Source organism: Cibotium barometz, chromosome 60, assembly GCF_041138505.1.
Source record: "Cibotium barometz isolate CiBa-2024 chromosome 60, ASM4113850v1, whole genome shotgun sequence".
NCBI classification, from domain to species: Eukaryota; Viridiplantae; Streptophyta; class Polypodiopsida; order Cyatheales; family Cibotiaceae; genus Cibotium; species Cibotium barometz.
In genome coordinates this window covers 18630684-18638901 of record NC_141105.1, presented here as the reverse complement: position 1 = coordinate 18638901, position 8218 = coordinate 18630684, and positions in this window count along the sequence as shown.

The window sequence follows — 8218 nt, the reverse complement described above, 5'->3', positions numbered from 1 at the left end:
ACAGTAGCAATCTGCCAACACAATCCACTTATCTCATAGTGATTGGTGAAGTCAATATCCTCATTCCAGTTACAAATATCAACACAAGGACTCGTCCCATTCATCCTTATTGTGGTTTTGCTTAGCTTTTTGCTTTTCAATCAGAATCCAAATCAACTCATCTGTTCTCAACAAAAGTTTTAAAATCATATCAACCACATTTGAATTCATCATCTGGATAGCATTTTTACTTATACTTTCAAGGTCTTAGATTTACTCGTATATAGTGCCAGTAAAGAGCGTAGTTATATCCTCAGTATATACAGGTAGTCACGGTCCTTGGAATTATAAGATAAATACTATCACGTCTAGGCCTCAAGCAAGTCAGGGATTCCATGCAGTTGCGGTACTTCCATCTGAAGACCCAATTACTAAATTATGGATTTCAGCCTGAATATCAATTTGTATGAGTTTCATCACACATTTTCAACTTTTTACTGTTACTTCATAAAATTTTGACATTTCTGGTTTCTTGGTTGATCCACTTTAGCCAATTCGCTCTGATACCAGCTAAAGATCCTTGTCCCCACTGCGCAATGAATTCTGGAGAGCTAGCAGTGCAAGTAGCACTTCTTCTTGCGTAGGGAAGGGTTCCTCACTCGGGGCCTTGCCTACGGATATCCGGACAAGAGACTGATCCATCGGTTCTTCCAAAACCAAATTCCGCCTCGCCCGAAAAGCACGGGCGATTCCTTTAGGATACATTTACTCTAACGTAGTTAAGAGTCTTAATTAACTGAACTGATCTTACCGAACCCATAGTAAGTCCCATAGTCAGATCAAAGAAAAGACTTGCACTTGGATCATAGAGACCAACGCTTTTTTCCGCATTGAGAGACATAATCGCCGTTGATTCTTTTCTATAGAACAATTTTTATCTAGGATTTACTTCATCTATCGTACCATAATAGAAATGAGTCTCATTTTAGGGATCCATCAGTCCAGCCTAGAATTGAGTCTCATTTTAGGGATCCATCCAGTCCCGTGGGTTAGCCAACCACCCAGCCATTGTAGTGATGGGATCCATTTAATAATTTGGTTAGGTTTTATCCAGAGTACCGGGGAAAAGAGTTCCTAGGCCCCCTAGCCGAATATTCATGCAAACTTAAAACTAGTCAGACCACTTACAGACCCAATATGAAATTACCTTTTTCACAGATTCAGCTGTGAAAAACAATCATTTTGGGTTGCTATTTTGTAAGCTCAAGAGAATATGGTGTAAGACATATACCTACTATTGTGTACTACTCACAATGATTAATGAAATGTTGTTGAAACTATAGTATCACTGATCATAATCCTCCAAAATTAATCCAGTTGAATCCTAATTTCCTTTTTTTCCTTCACCAGTGAACCTATGGCATCATTGGCGACCTGAACACTCACCACCTGTCCACTTAGGGGCCTTTTCAATAGTTCCTAGCTCATAGTACCCGGTAATATATTCACTTATAAAAATCAAAATGGAATCTGCGTCGAAGATCAGCAAGATCAACCAACAGATCCATATAAAAGAGCCATGGACTCATCCGTTGAGGATGAGCAAGGTCAATCAACCATATCCATGCCCGAATTCAGAAAACAACTCTTACTCCTTGTTCCAATATCTTTCCTGACGCACGTGTGGGTATCTTTGATGACCTAGAGCCTGATCACCGTATGGTCAGCACCCTCTAGGATCCTTCGTAGGTCACCTAGCGCTTCACTCATAGGCGCTTCCTTGGTCCCTCATCCACCGTACTGGAAGCTCACCATTTAAATCGAACTGAGGCTCGTCAAGACCTCGGCCGACCTTGCTGCGCGAGACGTCCTCCATTGACTCTCCGTCAGCTGTTGCAACTTTATCAGCTAGGTCTCACGACCTCATTCACAAGACGATCAATTTGCTTCCCCAGCATTCTTGACATGAAATAGTCATTTAAAAACAGTTAATTAATACAGTTTCTATAACAAACTCTCATCTTTCCACATTATTCCACATCAATTCACATTCATTTCATATGTATTCCCATTCTCATCCAATCACATCATTTTCATCTCATCACATCTTTCCTCATTTATCCTCATCAGATCTCATCCACTCGCATCTACCCATATCCACATCTCATCACATCACATTCATTCACATCTCAATTATTCACATCACATCTCATTCAGGAAGTGGAGGTTCTTACACCTGCACACCTCAAAAGCTGGAGGGAGGAATCTTACATACATGGCCTCCTCTGGTATGACACACACCTGTGCTCCCCCATCAATATAAACCTTGGTAATTTTCCTACCATGAATCCAAACATCCACCCACAATAGGCAAAATATCAAAAACCTTACTCAGTTGAACCACATTAGTCTCATGTATTCTAATTCTAACTCTCCTATTACTTGCAAGCTTGTGCTAGTGTCTCCTTATGCTAAAATTCAGCTCTACAAAAGCTAAATTTACTTATAATGAGCTGCTAGAAAAGCTGACCATAAGTGATATCATCCTTCTTTAGTTTAACATCACATAGGAGACTATAAGGGGCATGTCCCTCTCCTAAACTGAAAATTTTCCATGCCAATCTTCCTTCTTCTAGCCCTAGCTTTTCCTTTCTTGCTTGTTGGATTTAGTTTGTTCCATGGTTGTCTTCCCCTAGCTAAGGCAACCTTCCTTCTTCTAGCCCTAGCTTTTCCTTGTTTTTTGGATTCAACTTGTTCCATGGTTGCCTTCCCCTTCTCTTACTTCTTCTAGCCCTAGCTTTTCCTTGTTTTCTGGATTCAACTTGTTCCATGGTTGCCTTCCCCTTCTCTTACTTCTTCTTGTCTCTTGTTTCCCTACCTGCATCCTCAAATTTTGATTTTTGCATCCTTGTCCTCTTATTAGCTAGCACATCAGTCTCACCATTCTCTTCCACAACTGGTTCAATCATACTCACATTGCCCAAAGGACCTTGGGGATGCACTTGTCCTTATCTTGGAACTTGATTTCCATCAACTCCATCCCTATTGGTTGCATCTCTACTACCCTCCTCTGGCCTTTGAATTATAGGGTATATACCTCTAGGCTTCCTTCTTGGTTGAGGACATTGAGGCACTGTGTCCCCTTTCTCCACAATTGTAACACTGGACTTGATCCATTCTATTCCTCGGCTCTGCCTCTCCCCATGTGGTCTTATTACTTGGTTTTGAATAACTTGTATAGCAAGATTCAGGTTTCCAATCTTCTCTATCAACTTCTAAATTTCTTGATGAATCCCATCCTACCCTCTATTTGTCTCTACAACCCTTGGACCCTCCACATGGGGATCCCTTTCCACATACAAATCCATAGGGAAAGGTTCTATCACATGCCTACTTGCTTCCCTTTCCTTCCTTGCCAGCTCTTGTTTCCTCAAATTCTTCCTCCACTTCTCTATAGCCATCCTCACTGCCTTTGCATAAGAATCTATATCCTTAAGGTCTCCACTTTCTCTTTAATGCCCCCATGCAGCAATCCTATAAATCTGTCTTTCTTCAAGAACTCTGGTGGCACCTAATTTTATCCCAAAACTCTCAGAATTCTTCTCCAAACTACTTCAAATCTATTTACAAAAATTATAATTTCATCTTCCTCACCTTAATATAATCTGCTTAACTCTCTCTAAAGATCTTCTAGGCTATCCACCATGTTCAACACCTCTCTTCTGACTGTCATTTGAGTCCTACTTGACTCAGTTGATTCACTTGACTCAAAATTTCTAGTCTTGTGTCCTCTCACACTTCAAAACCCCTAGACACCCTAGAAAATACAATAATCTAGTCCTACAACTCTTAATCTAACAGAGTAGCTGACTCCCTATTGACTCTATTAAAACCCTCTAAAACCTGTCTAAGTGGCCTTGACAGACCTCTAACTATCAGATCTGGCTCTAAGCAACTTCCTCTCAATCCAAAAAGACTACTTTTACCCTTCTACACCTTCAGCTAACTAGTCTGATACTCACATAACCCTGTCTAACTTTGATCTTACTCAACAAACTTCAGATTTTGACCCACAATTACTTTTTCTCAATAATTTCAATCGAGGCAACATATCCACCTCAACCAAAACATTAAATCATAAAACTTTATCACCCATTTACAAACAGATCCAAACAAAAATAACATATCTTATGGATGTAGATAAAACCAAACTAGTCTGAATGCAACCCCGAGACCTTGGGCTCAAATAAAAGAGAGAAACAAGAGAACTAAGATAACCTCCACAACTCCAAGCTTGCTTGATGGAGTCTGCAGCCACCTCTGTAGATCTTCTTCTCCAAATAGGAACTGCAAATGAACAAAACTATGGAGAATACCAAGTTCTAACAGAGGTGCAAACAGGGATCCCAAGACTTGCCTTTGTAACTGGTATCCCGTTTCACATCACATCACATCACATTCATTCACATCACATAGCATCCATTCACATCTATCCCAATTTACATCACATCCATTTCACATCACATCTCATTTATTCACATCTATCCTGTTTCACATCACATCACATTCATTCACATCACATATCATCCATTCACATCTATCCCAATTTACATCATATCCATTTCACATCACATCTCATTCATTCCCATCCTGATTCACATCACATCACATCTCATTCATTCACATCTCCATCCCATCACATACATTCTATCCACATAAATCACATCATATCTCATTCATACACATCTCATCTCATTCATCCACATCCATCCAATCGTTTACATGTACGACTACCCACATCTATCCATACATTCGTATTTATCACGTCACATCCACATATATTCATGTCACATCACATTTCATCCATTTTCATCACATACACATCCACATCCATTCTTTCACATACATATCCACATCCATTCTTCACATACACATCCACATCCATTCTTCACATACACATTCACATCCATTCTTCACATACACATCTACATCCATTCTTCACATACACAATCACATCCATTCTTCACATACATCCACATCCATTCTTCACATACACATCCACATCCATTCTTCACATACACATTCACATCCATTCTTCACATATATCAACATCCATCCATTCATTCACATCTATCTCATTCACATCACATCTCAACACATCTATTCACATCACATCTCATCATATCTCTTCACATCACATTACATCCATCCATTCATTCACATCTATTTGATTCACATCACATCTATTCACATCACATCTCATCACATCTATTCACATCACATTACATCCATTTATTCATTCATATCTATCTGATTCACATCACATCTCATCACATCTATTCACATCACATCTCATTTCTATGCAAGTTTTTAGTTTGATTTTTTTTGAATACAAGGAGTATTTCTTGAATTAGTATCCCCAAAACTTCGTGATCAGAATTCTGAATTTCATACCAAAATTCCTCGGATTCTATAACCTCGATCCATAGATCAATTCGAAGGGTCTCAACTTAGTTTCAGATTTGGCAGGAGTTTTGAGTGTGTGGTCCTGGTCATAGTATGATTCAAGGTTCGAGTCGGATAAGATTTTTCTTGATCTATCTTTCTCGAAAAGGTTTGATAATTTAGTTACTATTTTACTGAATTTCTTTCTTTGAATATTCACTTAACTGATTTCTAAATTAGTTACAAATTGCAATGAGGAATAGATTAATCATTTATCTGAATATTTTGATCTCGATAGATTTCTTGAATTCTCTTTTTACAATCGCTCTGAATATAAAACGATAGAAATTTCTCTCTTAGAGTACTTAATTATTCATTTATAAAATATTTATAGAATTTAAACATAGAATTTAAGAGAATTCTAATTTTGATATAAAAATTCTTTATGCATCTATTTATGCATAAAAATCAACTTTAGTGAGAATAACTCTTTAAAAAAAAATCCTTTTATGCATCTATTTATGCATAAAATCATTTTTAATAGGAATAACACTTTTAAAATAAAAAGAATTTCTTTATGCATCTATTTATGCATAAAAATTAATTTTTATAAGAATAACACTTTTATAATAAAAAAATATCTTTATGCATCTTTCTATGCATAAAAATCAAATTTAATAAGAATAACACTTTTGTAATAAAAAAATTTCTTTATGCATCTTTCTATGCATAAAAATCAGATTTAATGAGAATAACACTTTTGTAATAAAAAAATTCATTTATATATCTTTCTATGCATAAAAATCAAATTTAATGAGAATAACACTTTTGTAATTAAATTTTTTTTTATTTATGCATCTTTCTATGCATAGAAATCAATTTTAATAATTAATATCAGTGATATCCATGCATATTCATTTGACGTGTGTATGTGTCTCTTTTAATATAGATTTCAATAATGAAAGAGAGTGTACTTAGAGAAGAGTGAGACAATAAGGCTAGAAACATTAGAAAAGTGTTAGAATAAAAATATTAGCTCCAAAAATCCTAAAAGAAATAAGAACATAAGAATAGTTCTATTAAGAGATAAGTATTTCCAAAAATAGAATTTGGAGTTTAGGTGATGAGAGGTAATATTTAGAGTACTTTTACACATTTAGAGTCCATGCACACTAAAAATGTGAAAAAATAATGCGTTTCTAAAGATAGCGCGTTTGTGGCTATATAAGGACGTTTTTGCCTATTCTACCTACGCTATCTTGTAGACCAGATACCTTCCCGTTCTTTTGACTGGCTATATGACTATATTCTGAGTTTTTATCAGAGAGTTATGGTCGAAACAGTTTGCTGTTTTCTGTCAGGGTCTCTACACAGAGAAAACTGTGAGAAGGCAGCAAGTAGCCTCAAGGTAATCCTAGAGTTTGAGATGTATATATCCCTTCATTCTTATCTAATATCTTAGAAAAGAAGCTTAGATTGCTATGGTCTTTCGGAGAAAGAGACCAAAACTCCATAGCTTTTCTTTTAGAGAAAGAATAGTATCCCGTAGCCTTGTAAGAGAAGAAGGCTATTTTGCCATAGACCTTAGAAAGAGAGAAGAGTTACAGTATGAGTAAGAGGAAATAAAGCTTGGAGATTATTGGATGATTTCAATCAAAATACAAGGTATTAGAAGACTCTATTCTCATATGTCAAGTTCTAAAGCTCTTGTTAAAACGAGCAAAAGCAATGATAAACAATAAATTTCTATAAGGTATATACATATTTTATTTTTCAATTACGTATCATTCTTAGGGGTTGAGGTATGGCCCCGGCTTCTCTATTAATTGTTAATAGTGATCTATTTGATTGATTTACTATTTAAAGTTTGTATTCTTTTAAACAACAGTATATGCCTTAATAAAGAATGTCTTATCGCAATCTCAAGTTGAAATGCTAAAATCTGTGTGAGAAAAGGATTGTTTTCTTAAGAAGGTAACATGGATTCTAGTCCTATGATTTAGTGAGTAAATGGATTGTTATCTTGATTAAATTAAGGTACAGGTACAACTCTCCCTGCCTTGACGCTGCCCCATTCTTGTGCTTGTATAGCGGGACGACGGAGATGTTAGTAAGGCTCGGAGTTGGCCCATGGTATCCCTCATACCATTGGGAGAATGAGGTTCGCCGATTGAGGCGAGTGATTGTGATGCTGCCTAGTTCTGAGGGCCCAGGCTAGTGCGGTGAATTAGCCCACCCTAGTGCGCAGACATCCCTCTGAGGGGCAGGAGGATCGAGCGATGGAGCCTGAGAGGGCGACAGGCCGGCTTGAGTCCTCGCCAGCGGCCGACGATGAGGTGTATGGTCCTGTAGGGTTTTGCCCAGCATGTAGAGACTGGAAGGCCGAATTTTAGATCATCGACGGTATAAAGGAAAAGAATAAGAGAGCCGGTTTGGCTTGTATGAAATTGATTCATGTTTAAACTTTGTTTTTATAAATCTTGTCTTTGGTATGATTGTATTGTAGAAAAAGGCTGTTTTAACAAACCTTGTGAAAAGGGCCTTAATTAAGGAACATGTTTATTTATGTCAAACAGTGTGGTAGGATTAATTAGAAAACAAATTGACGCATGAGTAGGGTGGAAAGTGGGAGGATGAAATGCCCCGACGGCACCATCCTACGGACGGGTGGACCCGATTAGTCGGGTAGCTTTCCAACAGATTAAGTGAAAGCCCTACGCTAGATAAATAGGTTTCTGGGCAACTCTATTCTAGAAGACTAGGCCAGCGGCTGTGCCTTGTATGGATGAGGAAA